Here is a 24,336-nt window from a genome sequence, read left to right on the forward strand (position 1 = left end):
AATTGTAGAGAGCTAACAGTGATTTTTTTCTGAACTTTTTTCTTCAGTACTTCCAAGAGCATATCAGTTTTCTGTTGTTGTTTAACAATTTACCACACATTTAACAGCTTCAAACAACATATATTATTTCATAGATTTGTGGGGCCAGGATCTGTGCACCACTTAGCCAGGAGTTCTTTACAATCAATTCATTACCCAGGCTGCATTCTCACATGGAAGGTCAACTGGTATAAGAATCTAATGGGGAAGGATTCCAGGGTTATCAGGTTGATGGCATTATTTATTTCCTTGATATTTTCTGACTGATGGCCTCAGATTTTGTGACTCTGACTTCCCTGGTGGCTCAGATAGTAAAGTGTCTGCCTACAATGTGGGAGACCTGGATTCAATCCCTGGTTTGGGAAAATCCTCTGGAGAAGGAAATGGCAACCCATTCGAGAATTCTTGCCTGGAAAATCCCATGGATAGAGGAACGTGGTAGCTTACAGTCTATGAGGATGCAAAGAGTCAGACACAACTGAACGATTTCACTCACTATTCTCTTAATTGGTGGTCATTCTCAGGTCTTCAACTACCCTCACAGTTCTTAGAGGCCACCTGAAGTCTCTTGATATGTGGCCTTCTCCAACATGGCTTCTTAATAGTAATCCCACAAGGAGATTCAGTCAGACAAGATGGAGGGCTATATAACATAACATGATGAGTAGGACATTTAATTACCTTTGCTGTGTTCTGTTGATGAGAAATAAGAAATGAGTTTTGACCAAAATCAGGGGAGGAGATGAAACAAAGACAGATTTTAGGTGACAGTAAATCATTGTGTCATATTCAGTATAGTTCATTTTAGTCGCTCAGTCATATCTGACTCTTTGTGACCCCATAAACTGCAGCACGCCAGGCCTCCCTGTCCATCACCAACTCCCGGAGTCCACCCAAACCCATGTGCATCAAGTCAATGATGCCATCCAACAAGCTCATCCTCTGTCGTCCCCTTCTCCTCCTGCCCTCAATCTTTCCAAGCATCAGGGTCTTTTCCAATGAGTCAGCACTTCGCATCAGGTGGCCAAAGTATTGGAGTTTCAGCTTCAACATCAGTCCTTCCAATGAACACCCAGGACTGATCTCACTTTGGATGGACTGGTTGAATCTCCTTGTAGTCCAAGGGACTCTCAAGAGTCTTCTCCAATACCACAGTTCAAAAGCATCAATTCTTCTGCACTCAGCTTTCTTCACAGTCCAACTCTCACATCCATACATAACCATTGGAAAAACCATAGCCTTGACTAGATGGAACTTTTTTGGAAAAATAATATCTTTGCTTTTAATATGCTATCTAGGTTGTTCATAACTTTCCCTCCAAGGAGTAAGCGTCTTTTAATTTCATGGCTGCAGTCACCATCTGCAGTGATTTTGGAGCCCCAAAAAATAAAGCCAGCCTCTCTTTTCACTATTTCCCCATTTATTTGCGATGAAGTGATGGGACTGGATGCCATGATCTTAGTTTTCTGAATGTTGAGCCTTAAGCCAACTTTTTTTTTTTTAAACTTTACAAAATTGTATTAGTTTTGCCAAATATCAAAATGAATCTACTTTTTCACTCTCCTCTTTCACTTTCATCAGGAGGCTCTTAAGTACTTCACTTTCTACCATAAGGGTGGTGTTATCTGCATAGCTGAGGTTAGTGATGCTTGTCCCGGCAATCTTGATTCCAGCTTGTGCTTCCTCCAGCCCAGCGTTTATCATGATGTACTCTGCATATAAGTTAAATAAGCAGGGTGACGATATACAGCCTTGATGTACTTCTTTTCCTGTTTGGAACCAGTCTGTTGTTCCATGTCCAGTTCTAACTGTTGCTTCCTGACCTGCATACAGGTTTCTCAAGAGCCAGGTCAGGTGGTCTGGTATTGCCATCTCTTTCAGAATTTTCCACAGTTTATTGTGATCCACACAGTCAAAGGCTTTGGCATAGTCAAAAAGCAGAAATAAATGTTTTTCTGGAACTCTCTTAATTTTTCCATGATCCCGCGGATGTTGGCAATTTGATCTCTGGTTTCTCTGCCTTTTCTAAAACAAGGTTGAATGTTTGGAAGTTCATGGTTCACGTATTGCTGAAGCCTGGCTTGGAGAATTTTGAGCATTACTTTACTAGTGTGTGAGATGAGTGCAATTGTGTGGTAGTTTGAGCATTCTTTGGCATTGCCTTTCTTTAGAATGGGATGAAAACAGACCTTTTCCAGTCCCGTGGCCACTGCTGAGTTTTCCATATTTGCTGGCATATTGAGTGCAGCACTTTCACAGCATCATCTTTCAGGATTTGTGTCTATAAAACTGTAATAACTTCTTAACATTCTATTAACTTTCTTCCTGTTTGACTGCTTCTGCAGTTTCAGTTTTTCTGATCCAAACATAACACTGATGAAATATAGAAAGTATTTTGTCCCTTGTCAATGAAAATTATACTAATCAAAAAGCTGCAGGTTATTTACAGGCCAACTGAACTGAACTATTTACATGCTTAATCATATTTACTTTTTCTCTGAAAAATATATAACAGCAGGATTATTATTAAATACATGTTGTTGTTGTTCAGTCACTCAGTCGTGTCCAACTCTTTGTGACCCCATGTGCTGCAGCATGCCAAGCTTCCTTGTCCTTCACCATCTCCAGGAGCTTGCTCAAACTCATGTCCATTGAATCAGTAATGCCATCCAACCATTGCATCCTTTATCACCTCCTTTTCCTCCTGTCCTCAATCTTTCCCAGCATCAGGGCCTTTTTCAGTGAGTTGACTCTTTGCATCAGGTGGCCAAAGTATTGGAGCTCCAGTTTCAGTATCAGTCTTTCTAATGATTATTCAGAGTTTATTTCTTTTAGGATTGACTGGTTTGATCTCCTTGTTGTCCAAGGGACTCTCAAGAGTCTTCTCCAGCACCACAATTTAGAGACATCAATTCTTCAGTGCTCAGCCTTCCTTATGGTCCAACTCACATCCATACACATGACTACTGGAACAAAAGATTAAGAAAAAGATTTTAATTTAAATATATTTTTAAATGTAAAATGTATTGCAATGTGTTTGCCCTTAGATACTACATCTATAGACTTTCCAACTAAACTTTCCAATGATGTAAGTATATGTCCTCTGAAGTAAATTAAATAGAATCATTGAATGTTAGATTTGAACATATTCTCAAGCAGATGTAATATTAAGTTTGAAAGAGAATTTAAACATAACCTTTTGAATATTGTTTGGATAGTTAAATTGCTGATGGGAAATGTTAACTGTAAAACTAACTGAAAACACACCTAAAGATTATTTTTTATTAGCACATATTAAATATGTAGGATGTTTTTCCCATCTGTATTTTTGTTAACTTATTTAGATTAGCTCTAGATCTAACAGCCACTTATGTTTCTCAATGATTTAATGCCTATAGTGTTCTGTCATCAAAGACTTTGTCTGAGAAGTACTATTAGACATATTTGTATAACACACATACCTAAGAATATTTATTTTCAATGCCTACACATTAGAGATTTGGAATACTTCTTTCCTTATTACTTTGGCTTACTGAGTAAAGATGTAGGATTTTTATTTTCTTATGTGACTTAAGAGTTGGCAAACAAATAACTTGACAATTTGGTCATAGAGCTGTGGTAATGTGGGTAGCCTCTGTCTCATCACATAATGGTTGGTGTAAATTTCCTTCAAACTAGGAAATAGCATAATAAAAATAACATATGTGGTAAGCTGGGGAAATTCAGTAAAATATTTAATGATGATTTGGCCATAAATCAGTGGCTCAGTGGTAAAGAATCCACCTGCCAATGCAGGAGACACAGGAGACATAGGTTTGATCACTGGGTTGTAAAGATCCCCAGGAATAGGAAATGGCAACTCACTACAGTGTTCTTGCCAGGATAAATCATGAACAGAAGACCCTGGAGGGCTACAGTCCATAGGGTCACAAAGAGTCAAACACTACTGGGCACAGATTGGCCATAAATTGCAGGAAAGGGAGCAAAATTTTACGGAAGAGGTTTGCAATTAATCTTTCTTATAAATATTTGATATGAGGTGATTAAAAGATCATCTGCTTTTTATATCCCTTACTTCATTATTTGAGGTTTTTTATTCTAACTTCTGCCAATGACTGATTCTTTATATGTATATTAGGATATTTTATCATCAACATAATTATTTTGCTATTTAAAAAAACAGTAAAGACACAATTTGAGGTATTGCATATCAAAAAGTCAGCATTCTTAATTTATAATAGAAATATTAAAATATATTCTTAATTGTAGTTGAAAATGAGATAAATTGAGTTTTTGAATAAAATTCATTTCTACATTATTGTTTAACAAATATGTATTTTAAAAAACATAGCTTTTGAAGATGCAAAAATATTTTAAAGTGTATTATCATACTTTATAAATAGTATATCACTTACATAAACTAAAATAAGAAGATCATTCAACAGAAAATGTTGGCTTAGTGATCTTTAAGTATAATACAATGAATGTGTGTGTATGTGCATCCATAAGTTCAAAACTCAAAATTTAAGCTCTGAGATAAATGTTCATGTATACATCTCACATGGTAGAAGTCCAGTACCACATTCAATATGAATGTGCAAATGTCTTGTTAAAGAAGAAAAAAATAAAACAAGCAATATTAAGTGATGAAGAAAGGGGTGAAGGATCATTAGAATTTCATATCTGAGAATTATTTTCATGATTCAGGTTGAAGTGAGCATCAGCCTAGTGTGATACAATGATGAGTATTTGAAGGAAACCTTTGGAATTCTGAATTAACCTAAGTTAGGCTCTATTTCATGTCATCCCTTCCTCATATTCCATATCAGGAAATGAGCTTCTTTTGTTCACAGATAAAGCTACCTCAAGGCACCCTAGGGAAATATTCTACTGAGTATCATGGATGGCTTCCAAGGGCTACATGGAGATCCATCTTCAGGCATAGACCCAGGCCTTTTATCAGGAGGAAATAAGGCAGTCTGGCATCGCTGTACCAATTTTAATGAGTGGATCAATAGAGCATTTGTGCCTAACAGACACTTGCCTGGATTTAATACATATATACTCTAGTAGTTATTTGCAGAAAATATGCCCTTTGAAACAATGATATCCCTTAGTATATTTTTCATATTTGCTTAGGTTGTCAGCTTACATCATCTCTCCAGAAGAGCTATTTCAAACACAGACATTCATGGAATATCCATGGACTTTCTTGCTAAGAATAATTACCTATAGTTTTCCCATCAGATCCTAAATTTTCCTCCACAGAACTTTTCAGATATATCTTTATATCCTTTGTCATGACATATGTATTATTTTAAAGTATGTAGAGTTTATAAGGATTTCACTAACTAAATTCCTCATTACTCTGTCTTTCCCTGTTTTTCATTCATGATTTTATCTTCTCAATAAATCCTTATCTATTTTTTAGTGATGTGTTTCTAGGGGGGTACTGGCATGTACTAGATAGTTACTTTGAATTCTAGTGTATAGTCATCTTCCTTTAAAGAGCTTTTATATGTTTTTTGAAGTTAAAAGAGGTGTTAGTAATCTAGGATCGTGTAAATTTAATTTCAGAGTTTAAATTTTTCTCAGAGACTCAAATGATAAGTTATTTTCAGTTTATAATTACATTCCAATTCAAATGCAAGAAATATGTCAATACCTTAAATCTGGCCCATTTAAACATGTGAATAATATTATTATTCCACAATTTTCTGTCTAACCAGATGAAGTTGTCAACCGTTTTGCTCTACCTTTAGAAATAGTGAAATGTTTCTAGGAGGAAAATAACTCTAATGCTGAATTCATTTACCTGATTTTTCCATCTTCTATATTTCAAGCACCACTTAGCGAATAAAACAACAAATAGTTCTATCCAACATGGTGTCCTCATGTTCCTATGCCTTCAAACAGGTATTTGTGAATGTGTGCACACATAATATTTTACTTTTGTAGTGTTTTTTTTTTTTTTTTTTTTTTTTTTGAGTTCTGATAAAACTGTATTAGTAGATGCTGAAAATGGAATTTCATTTAATTTTCTTTTTTTAATTTGTTTTATTTAATCTAGAAACTTGATCAGATTTAGGTTAAATTTTCTAACTAAGTTATAATTATTATTTTACTTTTTATTTTTAATTTCTATTTTCAAAAATTTAAATTGAAATATAGTTGATTTCATTTCATGTAATTTTATTTTATTTTTTTTAAATTTTTCTGTAGCAGAAGTAATCTAGACTTATAAAATATGAAGAGGTCAACCCAGAAGAATTAAACAGCTTACTCATAATATCAGATAGTTACAACAGATGGGGAACTAGACCTTGTGCCAACTCTCTGGTTCTTTTCCTTATCAGAAGAACCATTCCATCTATTAGTCACTTGCTGTGGAATAAGGGCAGCTCTGGCAGTGGCATAGACAAGTCAATCAAATGCCAGGGACAGAAATATAAATTGTGCGAACTTAGTGTTCAACAGTAGAGGAGGCAGCAGCCTAATCACAATCCTTCTGCCACATGATTTGACTCTGACACTTGGAGCATAACCTCTGTGTTTTCCTGACACTTTTAAGATACGTTTTCCAAATATCTGGGTGATTCTGTGGATTATCCAGTGTTCAATGTCAATAAATGAATTCCTGCATAAAACAGATAAAATCAATTTCAGAACTCAAAACTAAGAACCTCAGGGTTACAGCATTATATCCGTGGGCCTTATGAGGCATAGCAAGAACATGTAAAAGTACTTGAACTAAAGAGAACAAAAGACAAACCACTACCACAGCAACAAAAACAGGAAATATGCTTTAAACAATATAAGAAGAAAAACTCTAAAGGCAGAAATGTTTAACCTCTCTAAGAGGCATTTCTTGAAATCTTATGCCTACAACAAAAATTGTGAAGCACTGTTAATATTTAGAGCATAGGGGCCTGAGATGTGATGTGTTGCAAAGTGTCCAATATTCCTACACAAAGAAGACAATACCCAAAAGGCTGAATAAATTTCAGTATTCTCCTATGGTATTCATGTCTCAAAAATATTTGTTAATTTATTTTACTCTAGAATTCATCCCTTTAAATTGCATGGCTTTAATGTATACTATTTTAGGAATATGATGTCTCTGTAAATATATTAAATATAATGGTTAATTTTGTTGTAATTTTTACTAAGGTAATTTTTTTTTAAATTCCTAATTTTAGAACCTCAGATCACTGATGACAGTGTTGCCATGCATATGTTATCTGCTTGCCTATGGAGTGCAACTGAATTTCTGAAATTGGCATGTATCACTTTTGCTTTGAATACGACTGCATGTATAAGATAACGGTAACTAATTTATAGTGGCAGTTAATGTAAGCTTATTTAGTTCAGTTCAGTCACTCAGTTGTGTCCAGCTCTTTGCGACCCAATGGACTGCAGCATGCCAAGCCTCCCTGTCCATCACCAACTCCCAGAGCTTAATCAAACTCATGTCCATCGAGAGAGTGATTCCATCCAACCATCTTGTCCATGGCCATCGCCTTCTCCTGCTGTCTTCAATCTTTCCCAACATCAGGATTTTTTCCAATGAGTCAGTTCTTAGCTTCAGGTGGTAAAAGTATTGGAGTTTCAGCTTCAAACATCAGTCCTTCCAATGAATATTCAAGACTGAATTCCTTTAGTATTAACTGGTTCGATCTCCTTGCAGTCCAAAGGACTCTCAAGAATCTTCTCCAATACCACAGTTAAAAAGCATCAATTCTTCAACACTCAGTTTTCTTCATAGTCCAACTCTCACAACCATAAATGATTACTGGAAAACCATAGCTCATTCAGGACTGATTTCCTTTAGGATGGTCTGTTTGGATCTCCTTCCAGTCAAAGCAACTCTCAATAGTCTCCAAAACCACAGTTCAAAAGCAACAATTCTTTGGTGCTCAGCTTTCTTTGTAATCCAACTACTCTCATATCCATACATGACTACTGGAAAAACAAAAGCTTTGACTAGATGGACTTTGTTGGCAAAGTAATGTCTCTGATTTTAGTATGCTGTCTAGGTTTGTCAGAGCTTTTCTTCCAAGGAGCAAGCATCTTTTAATTTCATGGCTGCAGTCACCATGTGCAGTGATTTTGGAGGCCCCCCTCCCCAAAAGAGTCTGTCACTGTTTCCATTGTTTCCCCATCTATTTTGCCATGAAGTGATGGGACCAGATGCCATGATCTTCATTTTCTGAATGTTGAGTTTTAAGTCATTTTTTCACTCTCCTCTTTCATTTTCATCAAGAGACTCTTTAGTTCTGCTTTGCTTTCTACTATAAGAGTGTCATCTACATATCTGAGGTTATTGATATTTCTCCTGGCCATCTTGACCAGCTTGTGCTTCATCCAGCCCAGGGTTTCTCATGATGTACTCTACATATAAATTAAATAAGCAGGGTGACAGTATACAGCCCTGATATACTCCTTTCCTGATTTGGAACCAGTCTGTAGTTCCATGTCCACTTCTAACTGTTACTTCTTGACCTGCAAACAGATTTCTCAGGAGACAGGTCAGGTGGTCTGGTATGCCCATCTCTTTCAGAATTTTCCACAGTTTATTGTGATCCACACAGTCAAAGGGTTTGGCGTAGTCAACAAAGGAGATGTAGATGTTTTTCTGGAACTCTTGCTTTTTTGATGATCCAGTGGATTTTGGCAATTTGATCTCTGGTTCCTCTGCCTTTTGAAAATCCAGCTTGAACATCTGAAAGTTCAAGGTTCATGCACCTTTGGAGCCTGGCTTGTACGATTTTGAGCATTACTTTGCTAGTGTGTTAGATGAGTGCAATTGTGTAGTGGTTTGAACATTCTTTGGCATTGCTTTTCTTAGGGATGGAAATGAAAACTAGATATTTTCCTGGGCTGCTGAGTTTTCCAAATGTGCTGGCATATTGAGTGCAGCATTTTAACAGCATCATCTTTTAGAATTTAAAATTGCTCAATTGAAATTCCATCACCTCCACTAACTTTGCTTGTAGTGATGTTTCCTAAGGCCCACTTGACTTTACATTTCAGGATGCCTGGCTCTAGGTGAGTGATCACACCATCGTGATTATCTGGGTCATGAAGATATTTTTTGTATAGTTCTTCTGTGTATGCTTGCCACCTCTTTAATATCTGTTAGGTCCATATAGTTTCTGTTCTTTATTGTGCCCATCTTTGCATGAAATGTTGCCTTGGTATCTCTATTTTTTGAAGAGATCTCTAACTTTTCCCATTCTATTGTTTTCCTCTATTTCTTTGCATTGATCCCTGAGGAAGGCTTTCTTATCTCTCCTTGCTATTCCTTGGAACTCTGCATTCAAATGGGTATATTTTCCTTTTATCCTTCACCTTTAGCCTCTCTTCTTTTCTCAGCTATTTATAATGCCTCCTCAGACAACCATTTTTTGCATGTCTTTTTCTTGGGGATGGTCTTGATCACTGCTTCCTGTAAAATATCATGAACCTCTGTCTGTAGTTCTTCAGGCACTCTGTCTATCAGATCTAATTCCTTGAATCTATTTGTCACTTCCCCTGTATAATCTTTAGGGATTTGATTTAGGTCATACCTACATGATATAGTGATTTTCCCCTACTCTCTTCAATTTAAGTCTGAATTTTGCCAAAAGAATTTCATGGTCCGAGCCATAGTCAGCTCCTGGGCTTGTTTTTCTGATTGTATAGAGCTTCTCATTTTTCGGCTGCAAAGAATATAATCAATCTGATTTCTGTTTTGACCATCTGGTGATGTCCGTGTGTAGAATCCTCTCTTGTGTTGTCAGAAGAGGGTGTTTGCTATGACCAGTGCATTCTCTTGGCAAAGCTCCATTAGCCTTTGTCCTGCTTCGTTTTGTACTCCAAGGCCAAATTTGCCTGTTACTCCAGGTATCTCTTGACTCCCTAGTTTTACATTCCAGTCCCTTATAATGAATAGGGCATCTTTTGGGGAGTGTTAGTTCTAGAAGGTCTCGAAGGTCTTCATAGAACCATTCAACTTCAGTTTCTTCAGCCTTACTGGTCAGGGCTTAGACTTGGATTACTGTGATATTGAATGATTTGCCTTGGAAATGAATAGAGATCATTCTGTCGCTTTTGAGATTGAATCCAAATACTGCATTTCAGATTCTTTCATTGACTATGATGGCTACTCCATTTCTTCTAAGGGATTTTTGCCCACAGTAGTAGATATAATGGTCATCTGAGTTAAATTCACCATTTCAGTCCATTTTAGTTCAGTTCAGTTGCTCAGTCATGTCCGACACTTTGTGACACCATGGAGTGCAGCACGCCAGGCCTCCCTGTCCATCACCAACTCCTGCAGTTTACTCAAACTCATGTTCATTGAGTTAGTGATGCCATCCAACCATCTTATTCTCTGTTGTCCCCTTCTAATCCTGCCCTCAATCTTTCCCAGCATCAGAGTCTTTTCAAATGAGTCAGCTCTTCACATCAGGTGGCCAAAGTATTGGAGTTTCAGCCTCAACATCAGTCCCTTCAGTGAATATTCAGGACTGATTTCCTTTTGGATGGACTGGTTGGACCTCCTCGCAGTCCAATGGACTTTCAAGAGTCTTTTCCAACACCACAGTTCAAAAGCATCAATTCTTCAGCAATCAGTTTTCTTTATAGTCCAACTCTCACATCCATACATGACTAGTGGAATAACCATAGCCTTAACTAGATGGACCTTTGTTGGAAAAGTAATGTCTCTGCTTTTTAATATGCTAAGTTGGTCATAACTTTTCTTTCAAGGAGTAATCATCTTTTTATTTCCTGGCTGCAATCACCATCTGCAGTGATTTTCATACCCCTCAAAATAAAGTCAACCACTGTTTCCCCATCTATTTGCCATGAAGTGATGGGACCGATGCCATGATCTTAGTTTTCTGAATGCTGAGCTTTAAGCCAACATTTTCACTCTCCTCTTTCACTTTCATCAAGCGACTCTAGTTCTTCAGTTTCTGCCATAGAGGTGGTGTCATCTACATATCTGAGGTTATTGATATTTCTCCCAGCAATCTTGATTCCATCTTGTGCTTCATCCATCCCAGTGGTTCTCATGATGTACTCCACATATAAATTAAATAAGCGGGGTGATAATATACAGCCTTGATGTACTCCCTTTCCTATTTGGAACCAGTCTGTTGTTCCATGTCCAGTTCTGTTGCTTCCTGACCTGCATACAGATTTATTAAGAGGCAGGTCAGGTGATCTGGTATTCCCATCTCTTTCAGAATTTTCCAGAGTTTATTGTGATCTACAGAGTCAAAGGCATTGGCATAGTCAATAAAGCAGAAATGGATGTTCAAGAGTTCACTAATTCCTAAAATGTTGATATTCATTCTTGCCATCTCCTGCTTGACCACTTCCAATTTGCATTGATTCATGGACCTAACATTCCAGGTTCCTGTGCAATATTTCTCTTTACAGCATTGGACTTTATTCCATCACCAGTCACATTCACAACTGCATGTAAATGTATTATGTATATTATTTATTTGTTCTAAGGATTTTGGCCCTCATATTGATTTATTTTTTTTGTTTTATATGTAAGATAATGAAATTCATAATTTTGTTTCAGAAAAATAAAGGAGTTGTCACAAATTTTTTTAGAAAAGGACAGTATTGAACATGATGAAGAACCACAAATGTGTTCTTAACATTGGAAAAATTAAAAATAACATTTTGATAGCTGAATATTCACTCACCCTTTCTCCCTTGCATAGACAAACCTGCAAAATGATTCTTTTCAGGATGGAAATGCATTTGATTAAAGATTCTATGATTTCAAGATTTCCTTGGCATTAGGAAAGTAAATAATACACATAGGGTCAGTAAAATATAAGGATCACTGAGTTTACTGGGGAAAAAATAACTTTAAGTAAAGCAAATATGTTCACATACTCTTTTCACTATTTTTTTTAACTCTTTAATTTTTAGTATTCATCCTGGCTATAGAATAGATATAATGGTTAAAGTTATAGCAGATATCTTGCAAAATAATATGTGGTGCTTTGTGTAAATGAAATGCAGGATTGCCATTCAAGAAGCAGGGGTGAATTATATGGATAATTATACAAATTTTTCTTTCAAATATTTCACTATTTTAAAATTTAAAAGGGATAATAGTAATATCTGAGTAACAAAATAATGGCAGAAAAATATTGCAAATGGTATAAAATATTTTCATCCATTAAATTTTATAACAATAAATTATAATAATGTATTAATGTGATATGTAATTGTTCCTAAGATTTTTCTGGCTAATTTTTCTCCAACTCTATCCAGTATGTCATCAAAATACTTTTAATAACTTCATTTTTAAATATAAAATTGATAGTGACACCAGTGTCTCTTGGCAAATGCAAGAAATAATTTTTAATTTTGAGATGAATCTTTCTGCTGATGTCCTTTTTACTGCTGCTGTTAATTGCACTTTATGAGATGTGAAAACTTTGGCATACAGTTTTATAAATTATTTCAAAATATAAATTTTAGTATATTTAGAGCTAATGAGATTTGTTGAATTTTTTTCCAGAAAATATTTGACACTTCAACCAAATCACCTTTTTTGAAAGTCTTAATTTAATTTGAAATTTATGTAATGGCATTTTACTAGTTCCTGTGACACTTACTGTAACTTGGGGCCACCAGGCGGCCAGTGGAACTGCTCTGTGCACAAGTTGTCCTTAGCTCTTGTTGCCTGTAGTCCTGAACTGATGTCTGCACATATTGCCACCCCACATATCTCATCCGCTCATGCAAATGGTTTATTTTCTCTTAAAACTACATTTACAAGATGCATGTTCAAAGAAAAAAATATTAACAATATCAAGGGATGTTAAACCAAGAGCTGAATCCCTTCTGAGAGCAGGGCCTTATGTTACCATATAGTTTTCATGTATATGAAGCTGATCTACAGATAAATTAAAAACATGATGGAGCAGTTAAAAAGCCGTGCACTAAGAATGATGGTTTGACAAAGTAGCATTCAGGGTACTTGATATAAAAATGGAGAAATGGAGTCACTATAAACCCTTCACAGCCAATTCCTGACTTTGTATTAGGTCATAACAACAACAACAAAACTCCAAAACAAAACAGAACAAAAAGCAAGGAAATAAATACCTAAATGATTAAACCATTCTTTCTTCAGGTGTTTTATTTTATTTTATTTTTTTTTTTACATTTAAATACATTCTTGAAGAGCACAGAATCAATTACACAGAATTGTGTTGTGACAAGTAACAAAATTTGATATGCAGAATAGGCAGTCTGAAAAAGACTGGGCTGTAGACATTTGAAAACCTTCATATTAAAATGTCAAGTGCTGATTACTTTTTTTTTTAAACTTCTTATTGGTTTTGCCATATATCAACATGAATCTGCCATAGGTATACACGTGTTCCCCATCCTGAACCCTCCTCCTTCCTCCCTCCCCGTACCATGCTTCTGGGTCATCCCAGTGCACCAGCCCCAAGCATCCAGTATCATGGAAGCAACCTAGATGTCCATCAGCAGATGAATGGATAAGAAAGCTGTGGTACATATACACAATGGAGTATTACTCAGCCATTAAAAAGAATACATTTGAATCAGTTCTAATGAGGTGGATGAAACTGATTACCTTTTTGATGCATATGCAGACACATCGAAAACTTTAGGCAAGCTTTCATATTCTGACCATTAAGCAAGAAACACATGCTGACTGAGCTGTACCACAGGTTTCTTCTGCTGTCAGAAAGTAGGTTGTTCTTGTGAAATCTTTTCTAAGTCAAGATGGCATAAAGCAAAAAAACAATTGCCTACAGACACATCTTGCTAACAGATGCCCAAAATAAATCAAGATAAAGGACAGATGTTTACAGACACAATTCAAAGCTGTGGAGGCTTGAGATGCTGAGTGTAGTTCTCCTCAGAAGGAGACTGGCAATGTAAAACTCTTCAGACAACCATAGCATAAATCTTTACAACTTTGAATTTGGTAGTGGGTTTATAGATATGACATCTAAAATATAAGTAACAGAAGAAACAGGTATATTGGACTTCATCGACATTTGAAACTTCTGTAGATTAAAGAATATTTTCAAGAAGGTGAACAAACAACCCCATTTAAAACAGGCAAAGAACTTTAGTAAATATTTCTCCAAATAAGATTATAAATGGCTAATAAGCACATAAAAGCTATACAACATCACTAGTCATTAGAGAAATGAAAATCAAAACCACTGAGACATCACTTCACACTTACTGTGCTGTGTGTGCTGATTTGCTTCAATCATGTCCAACTCTGTGTGGCCCTATAGACTGTAGCCTGCCAGACTCCTCTGTCCATGGGATTCTCCAGAATGCTAGAGTAAGTTGCCATGCCTTCCTTCAGGCATCAGTTGCTTAGTCCTGTTTGACTCTTTGTGACCCCACGGACTGTTGCACACCAGGATTCCCTGTCCATCACCAACTCCTGGAATTTGCTCAGACTCATGTCCATAGAATCGGTGATTCCATCCAACCATCTCATCCGCTATTGTCCTTTCTCCTCCTGCCTTCAACCTTTCCAAGCATCAGGGTCTTTTCCAATAAATCAGCTCTTTGCATCAGGTGGCCAAAGTATTGGAGCTTCAGCTTCAGCATCAGTCCTTCCAATGATTATTCAGGATAGAATGGCTATATTAAAAAACAAACAAGCAAAAATCAGAAAATAACAGGTGTAAGCAAAAGTATGAAGAAATTGAAACCTTCTTAGATTGCTGGTGGAAATGTTACATTGTGTAGCCATGTGGAAAACAGTTTGGAAATTCCTTTAAAGCTAAACATAGATGTACCCTATCACTGAGAGTCCACTCCTAGGTAAACTGAAATCATTGAAAACAAGGGCACAAGCAGATATTTGTATGCCAGTGTTCACTGCAGCATTATTAACAATAGCCCTAAGATGGAAGGAATCCAACAGTTCATCAACAAATGAACGGATAAATAAACATTTTTTATATACACAATAAACTGTTATTCAGCCATAAATAGAAAACAAGTCTTAATACATGCTACCACATGAAAGAACTACTGGGAAGCCAGGGACAAAAGGGCAAACATTGTGTATTCAACTTATGTGAAATATCTACAATAGTCAAATTATAAACTGATTAAAGTTTACCAGGAGCTGGGGCAAGAGGAAAATGGGGAGTTATTACTTAATGACTACCAAATTCCTGTTTAGAGTGTTGAAAAAGTTTTGGAAATCTAAAGAAGTGGATGACTATACAGCATTGTGAATATAACTAATGCTGCTGAACTACACACTTAAAATAGTTAAAATGGAAATATTATATTGTATATATATTCTACAATAAAAACTTAGAATTTAAAATAAAAATTAGAGATTAAAAGCAATACTTTATAATGATAATCAGTTCAGTCTATTAGAAAAAATAAAATTGATTTAATTAAACATTCCATTATAGTACTCCCTAAAATGACTGTAGACATTTATGTGCAGTATTCCACCATTTATTTGGCCACTCAATGCATACTCTAAGCGGAGGGATTTTCAAAGTATATAGTTTTTCCTCTTGGAATCACATATTTTAGATAAGTTTTATCAGGTGCTATGAATGATGTTGAGGGTGTCAACTATTTAACAGTGGAATGATCTGTTTTTATTTTTAAATTTTTGGATCAATTTTCTTGGGTAAACTTTTAATTTAATTTTTATTAAACTATAGCTGATTTTCAATATTGGGTTAGTTTCAGGTGCACAGCTTCAAATGCTTTCCATTATAGGTTATCACAAGATATTGAATATAGTTCTGTATGCCATACAGTAAATCTCTGTTGTTTATCTATTTCATATGTGCATGCTAAGTTGCTTCAGTCACGTCTTTTGCAACCCCATGGCTTGTAGCCTACCATGCTCCTCAGGCCATGGGGTTCTCCAGGCAAGAATACTGGAGTGGGTTGCCATTTCCTTCTCCAGGATTTTATAGATAGTAGTGTGTATCTAAATCCCATGGACGGAGGAGCCTGGTGGGCTGCTGTCTATGGGGTCGCACAGAGTCGGAAGCGATTGGGCGACTTCACTTTCACTTCTCACTTTCGTGCATTGGAGAAGAAGGTGGCAACCCACTCCAGTGTTCTTGCCTGGAGAATCCCAGGGACGGGGTAGCCTGGTGGGCTGCCGTCTATGGGGTCGCACAGAGGCGGACACGACTGAAGTGACTTAGCAGCAGTAGCAGCAGCAGCAGCAGTGTGTATCTGTGAATCTCTTATTCTGTCCCTCCTCCTCTCCTTTTCCTTTGGGTAAGTTTATTTTCTATGTCTGTGAGTCTTTTTATGTTTTATAAATGCATTTTATTTGCATTAGGTTTTTGTTTTTTTTTTTTTTTTTTTAGATTTTACATATAAGTGATATTATGTAATATTTGCCCTTTCCCTGCCTGGCTAAAAATGAAAACAGTGTAGTGTAAGTTCTCCTCCTACTAATATTTATAAGGAAGGTCAGTGAGTGATCTGAATTATCTTCACCTTACAGCTGTAGAACATACATAAAAGGAGAGAGTAGCGCTCACAGTTAGGGATGAATCACTGAGACGCAATATCAGAAAAGTGAAATAGCCCAAGGCCATCATGTGGAATAGAGTCATGACAATGAGGTGGTGCAGACAAACTAAAGCAAGTGGCTGTGTTTAATAAGTCAGCTTCTGTTTGAGTAATTTGCAGTTTGTTCATCTTTATCAGGATTCTAAAGCTAAATACATAGTAGTAATTTCATTCATACCAAGCTATATCCAGATCACATAATTGGCAGATTAATAATATTGAGTAGATTATAATTGCAGAGACTATCTTTTAATTCTTTGTGCTTTTAGAACTGGCATATAAGAAACATTCAGTAATATTTTTAAGAGGTTACAAAATCATACTGTTTATTAAAAAATACTGTTGGTGATTTCAAAGATGTGCACGACCTGGGAGGGAATTTCTCCTGTCCATCGTGCAGTAAAGCAGTAATATCTCAACGACAATCTGTCTTGTACACAAAGTGATATAGTCAAACCACTGAAAGAAAATATTATTTTCTATTAATTGGTTTATGACATTTTATTTTCATTCTGAATCTTATTTTGGATTCTAGGTTGATAAACCAGAGTCAGAAAACACAGAATACACTGAGAAAGACAGGCCTGGATTGCCTGCCTTTGGCCAATTATCAGTTATTAATAGTATTTTCTGAATCTGCTTCTCTCTGGTCATTGACTTCTGAGCACATAAAAGGAAGAATCGGAGTGACCACACAGGGGAATTACAGAACATGGTAAAGGTCAAAGCTATACAACTTAGTATTATCTTTCAAGGAACATATGAAGCCATAGAATTCTAAAACCTAATTCCTGTGACAAAGTCTGTAACAATAAGAAAAAAAAAATAGCACAATATAAATCTAGTTCTCTACTGTTCTCTGGTGGCTCAGATGGTAAAAAATCAGCCTGCAATGAGGGAGACCTGAGTTTGATCCCTGGGTTGGGAAGATCTCCTGGAGTTGAGCAGGGCAACCCACTCCAGTATTCTTGCCTGGAAAATTCCCATGGACAGAGGAGCCTGGGGGGCTACATAGCATGGAGTGGCAAAGAATTGGAGATGACTGAGCAACTAATCACAGGACAGCAAAGCACTATTCTCTGGAGCAGGAGGAAAATTTATCATCTTAATCTGTCTTAGTTACAAGCCTAAGAATATAATCTTATTGATAATAGTCATAGAATTGAGTGTCAAATGAAGTATCTTATAATGGCATTTTATGGCAGAACTTCCTTAACTGTGCTTTATAATGTTTCCTTGTTTTACTAAAGATTTGATTGGAATTTAAAATTAATCCATAAGATTTGTTACATTAAAATTGGAATAAATTAAGTTTTATAATCATAATAAAATTTTAAAGATATTCTCTAACATCTAAAAGTCGATTTGAAAATAATCTTTCTTTATCTGCCTCAGCATAGGTCTTTTCAATAGCATATATAATGAGACACAGTAAACTAATTCTAGCAGGCATTAGCTCCATGATTGAGTCAGCTTAGCTTGAAGCCATTTTTGTTCCAGAAATGTGTGTGTATGTGTATTTAGTTCCAGGCTGAAAGATTTCTGACCAAAATATATTTTGTCTCAAGTACTAGTAAATTTTCCAGCTTAAACTTTTAGTTAATTAGCAACTCCCTTATAGCAAAATGCTAGGTAAAAAACTAAATTATTAATATTTAGACAAGATTAGGTTGCTGGTGTTCTGGTAATACTTTAACTGATTCAGGATACTACTAACACCAACATAAGAGTGAATATGGAAATAATGAATACTATACTTAAGATGAATATTTTTTTCCCTAAGAAAAATAATCTTATTTTTGAGGGGAGATATTTAGTATTCTAGGTTAAATGGCTATTTGATTGTGAAGTAGCTGATTATTTCACAACATTTTTGGCACCAGGGACCAGTTTTGTGGAAGACAATTTTTCCATTGTCCAGGGGATACAAGTGATGAGAAGTGGCTATATATACAGATAAAGTTTTGCTCACTCATCTGTCTGCCTCTCACTTCCTTCTGTGCAGCCTGGTTTCTACCCTTCTATTACCCGGGGTTGGGGACCTCTCAGAGAAAGAGCTAGTTTTCTTTGTTACATCAAACCAAATTTAGATGAATATTCCTTCATCTTTTGACCATCCTCATACTGGGAAAGATCGAAGGCAGGAGGAGAATGGGACAACAGAGGATAAGATGGCTGGATGGCATCGCTGATTCAATGAACATGAGTTTAAACAAACTCTGGGAGATGGTGAAGGACAGGGAAACGTGGCGTGCTGCAGTCCATAGGGTTGCAAAGAGTCAGACATGACTAAGTGACTGAGCAACAAAAAGAACATGCTATTTTGAGGGAAAGGCCATTTGGACATATATACTTCTTGTGGCTGTCATCTACAGAATTATCTGTTATTTCCCTCTCTCATCAAATTAGTTGCCACCTAGATATTCTCCTTACATTTCCCCCCTTTTTTCTGGCATGATTTCAACATTCAGCTAGCCCTTCAAAAAAGAACTTTGGCCCTTGGGTACCTGACCTTTTAATTCTCTTTCAATCCACTTTAGCCATTTCTTTCTGTGGCAAAATCTTTGACCTTGTTTTTCTCAGGGTGGGATGGGCCTACTGATGAAGCCAGCAATAGAAATGCTCCATAAATGATTCTTTCTTGTTTTCATTTGCACCACTTCATTTGTTCTTCAAACTCAAGGAGTTTGAAGTTACTCTGTTTTCTGTGCACCATTCCATTTAATTTTTTTTCCTGATTTTTGTTCTAGGTTGAAATTAATGGTCCATAGCCTTAACTGCTCTCTTATAAATATCCCTAGTTCCCTGAACCCCTTGTCCTTCATAAATTCCTGATCAATTTAACTGCCAGCCTTAGTGGTTAACTGTCTCTCAAACTCCTACCACAAATCCTTCAAAAGCAACCTATTTCCTCTTACTTTTTGTAAAAGTTTATATTTCTATATAAAGCTAATGCTTCTACCTTTGCTCTGAATCTAACCACACTAGCCTAATTAAGAACAGAAATTGAATCTTTCTTTTCTGTTATACTTTCAACTTTCTCTCTGTACTGGTTTTCTGCTATAAACCGTACTCAAATTTTTCACTTTCTACCCATCCCCACCATACCATGCCAAATCATTACATTTATCTTCTCTTTCCAGCCAAAGTTTCTGGTAGATTAATATATTTTAATTACCAATTGTATGTTCCTTTCATCCTATTATGTTCTACTTTCTCCCTCATCAGTCTAATGAAACTTGTCTTGCAGTGATCCCTCAATCTTATACATTTAACTCATGAGACTGTTCAGTTCAGTTCAGTCGCTCAGCCATGCCTGACTCTTTGCAACTCCATGAATCGCAGCACGCCAGGCCTCCCTGTCCATCACCAACTACCAGAGTTCACTCAAGCTCACATCCATCGAGTAGGTGATGCCATCCAGCCATCTCATCCTCTGTCATCCCCTTCTCCTCCTGCCCCCAATCCCTCCCAGCATCAGAGGCTTTTCCAGTGAGTCAACTCTTCACATGAGGTAGCCAAAGTACTGCAGTTTCAGCTTTAGCATCATTCCTTCCAAAGAACACCCAGGGCTGATCTCCTTCAGAATGGACTGGTTGGATCTCCTTGCAGTCCAAGGGACTCTCAAGAGTCTTCTCCAACACCACAGTTCAAAAACATTAATTCTTCGGTGCTCAGCTTTCTTCACAGTCCAACTCTCACATCCATACATGACTACTGGAAAAATCATAACAGTTAGCATCTACTTATTAAATTATTTTCTTCTTAACAGTTAACTGATTTCCATATAACTTCTGCTACTGTACTTTAGGCTGATGTCTTTGGCAGGCATTACTGCAAAAATGTTTCAATTTGTCTAGACAATATACAGATTTTTTCATATTGCAGTTAGAGGATTCTTTTGCAAATTTCAACAGGCAACAGCATTCCTCTCCATTCATACCCACTCAATTCGGTTAGGCCTGTGCTGTCCTCTTGATTTTTATTTCCTAGAACAAGTGTCTCTTGCTGATGTAACAGCTGAGTGCTCAGTTGTTCCTTCTTCCTGAAATATTATTCTTCAGGTGCCTTGCCTCCTATTTGCTAACTCCTCCTATTTATATTTCAAGTTTCAGTTAAAATTTCATTTTCTCTATACTCTTTGTGACCTCTCCTCCAAATCTGAGTCTTTCCATCATACCCATATCCCATGCAACCTCTGAATGTATTGTGTTTTCCATTATAAAACATTTATCAGATTCTTTTAATTGCTCAGTTGTTTCTCTGTGTCTTACAGGGTGACTTCTATCACCAATCTCTAGACCCAGGAGACTAACTAATAGATAACACCTTCTCTAATGCTTAGTAGATACTCATAAATATGCATTGAATAAATCAAGAATGAATGATAAAACAATGTTATAAAAAACCACATCACCATTCATTAGAAGGTAAATGGTTTCAGCTTATAGGGGACCTCTTGTTAGCTTAATAACTAAATTTCTGTGTCATTTCTTTCTACATGACTTTACTGAAATTTTGCTTTGTTTTTTTCCTTAAAGGATATGGGATTTGATTCATCATTTCTTTTGTGCAACCAATGTCAGCTATTTTCTACTTTAATTACAAATCAATCATGTAGCATAAGAATATACAAATATCTTAACTCCCTGCTCTATCTGAACAAGACTACAGGCTTCTTGAAAATATATGCAGAATTAGTAACTACAGGAAGAGAGAGAATTTGTTTTAAAAAAAGAAAAAAGTCAAGAATTAAGAACTCCTTTAAAACTACTTATATTCATGCAATTGATCATTATTGAACTTTAAAAGCAATAGACCTAATAAATCAAATTCAAACCCTTTACTCAATAGGCCTTTTGTTTTCTTGGAAAATATATCTATTTTTGAATCATTAATCAGCTCAATTCAGAAAAGATTTTAGTAGACACAGATGTAATGATATATATTCACTGATTCTGCCTATGATCCTTTTATCTAAACTGAGCTTTTTGTTCATCAAATTATTAGATTAAACAATTCATAGATTAATTCATGGAAGAGCTTGATCCCTGGTATTTTTCATTACCTACTATAACCTTCTGCTTAGTTTTCTCTACGAGCATATGCTCCTGAGATATACTGTTGACCCTAGATAGTAAAGATGCCTTTAAACCCTGGAAGTTATATTTTTAATTGGAAGCTCTCCTTTCTCCTGTTTCTCACTTTTTTTTTTTTTACCCACCTTACTTTGTCAACTTCATTTTAATTATTTATTTTTAATGGAAAGTAAAACTTTCATTCCTAATGTGTTGTTTTAAATATATGTGTATGACCTCACTGATTCATTAGCTCTCTCTGACAAACTCAATAAACATCTAATTTCTCCTTTTGCAAACCTTTATTCTCTGTTTGTTTCCCATTTAATTCCTATTTTCAATCCAGTCTATATATCCGCTTTTCAGATTCTTTGCAGATCAGACAACAGATAGGCTTGAATCTGAAAAATAGTTGATACTTTTTTTTCTGGAATTGAGTTCCAGTGATGCCCCACTCAAATAGGGGACCAGAATGTATTACCAGAATGAGGGGAAGAGCCTCTAGAAATATAGTCTCATATTTGAATTACCAAAATACTATAAGCATACATAGAAACAAATACATTTTTCAACCAGTGAAGAAAATTATTTCCTCTCTCAAAAACTGGAATCTCAGTTCAGGAGTTTGTTATGATCCAAATAATGCAGAACTATTAATAATGCTTGTGCTTACAAAGATCTCAATCTTGATTTAAACATAATGCTGGAGTGCCTTGAGGCATTAAATATACTGCTCTGTGCTTTGAAATATAGTGATTCTGTTACTGATCTTTGAGATCATAAAAAGTTTGTTTCAATGTCTGATACACAGAATCCCATATAGATTGTGTAAATCTAAAAATATTAAGGAGGGGTTCTGTTATTATTTTTCACCAAAAATTTTACACCATCTTCTGCTCTGCTGTCCCACAGGAAGGGCAGGCAATGTTTAACTCACTGAGGGATTTGAGAGGAAAATGAGAAAAGAAGAAAAAAATGGAATTAAACTGAAATCCTTGCACCAAATATTTTTGTTAATAACCATGGTTCTATGATTTTAACACCTTTACTGGATTGTGCTTGATTGCATGTTTATTTCCAAGTATCTCTAAAATAAAATACCCTTTTGAAATATTTGAAATAGATTAAATATGCATCTTTGACTATGTAATTTTAAAAAAACCCACATGGAACTTTAAAATAAAAAGTTCAAACATATTATTTTGGTATAGAAAACTAATGCTTCAGCATCTGCCTTTGTTTTTAGCATTGTTCATCACTTATTCATACTAGGATGTGGTTTTTCTAACTCACTAGAGTTGCACAAATGAAATGGATTTTCCTCTTTCTTTTCTTAATAGCTTTATTCCCTGCTTACCTTTCTCTGCTTAGAGTCCTATTCTTCTTTTTCTGGCCTAAAATGCCTAATAATTTCTAAGTGCAGTGAGTCCACTACACTTAGAAACACACACACACACACACACACATATCCTTTTCAGCATAGGGGACTGGAATGCAAAAGTAATAAGTCAAGAGATACCTGGAGTAACAGGCAAGTTTGGCTTTGGGGAAAAAAAAAAATGAAGCAAGGCAAAGGCTAACAGAGTTTTGCCAAGAGAACACATTGGTCATAGCAAGCACCTTCTACCAAAAACACAAGAGATGACTCTATACATGGGCATCACCAGATGGTCTGTAGCAAAATCAGATTGATTATATTCTTTGCAGCCAAATATGGAGAAGCTCTATGTAGTTAGCAAAAACAAGACTGGAAACTGACTATGGCTCAGAACATGAACTCCTTACTGCAAAATTCAGACTTGATTTACGAAAGTAGGGAAAACCACTAGACCATTCAGGTATGACCTAAATCAAATCCCTTATGATTATACAGTGGAAGTAACAAATAGACTAAAGGTTAGATCTGATAGAGTGCCTGAGGAACTATGGATGGAGGTTCATAACATTGTACAGGAAGCAGTGACCAAAATCATCCCCAAGAAAAAGAAGTGCAAAAAGGCAATGTCTGAGGCGGCCTTACAATATCTGAGAAAAGGAGAAGTGAAAGGTAAGGAGAAAGGGAAAAATATACGCATTTGAAGGCAGAGTTCCAGAGAATAGAGAGGAGAAATAAGAAAGCATTCCTCAGTGAACAATGCAAAGAAATAGAGTAAAACAACAGAATGGGAAAGACTAGCTATCTCTTCAAGAAAATTAGATATATACCAAGGGAATATTTCATACAAAGATGGGCACAATAAAGGACAGAAACAGCAAGGACATAAGAGAAGCAGTAGAGACAAAGAAGAGGCTACAAGAATGCACAGAACTTACAAAAAAGGTGTTAATGACCCAGATAACCACAATGATATGGTCACTTACCTACAGCCAGACATCCTGGAGTGTGAAGTCAAGTGGGCCCTAGGAAGCATTACTATGAACAAAGCTAGTGGAGGTGATGGAATTGCAGCTGAGCTATTTCAATTCCTAAAAGATGATGCTGTTAAAGTCTACTAAATATGCCAGCAAATTTGGAAAACTCAACAGTGGCCACAAGACTGGAAAAGATCAGTTTTCATGTCAAATCCAAAGAAGGTCAAAGCCAGAGAATATTCAAATTACCTTACAATTATGCTCATTTTACATG

This window comes from Bubalus bubalis, chromosome 23 (assembly GCF_019923935.1).
Source record: "Bubalus bubalis isolate 160015118507 breed Murrah chromosome 23, NDDB_SH_1, whole genome shotgun sequence".
In the NCBI taxonomy this organism is placed as follows: Eukaryota; Metazoa; Chordata; class Mammalia; order Artiodactyla; family Bovidae; genus Bubalus; species Bubalus bubalis.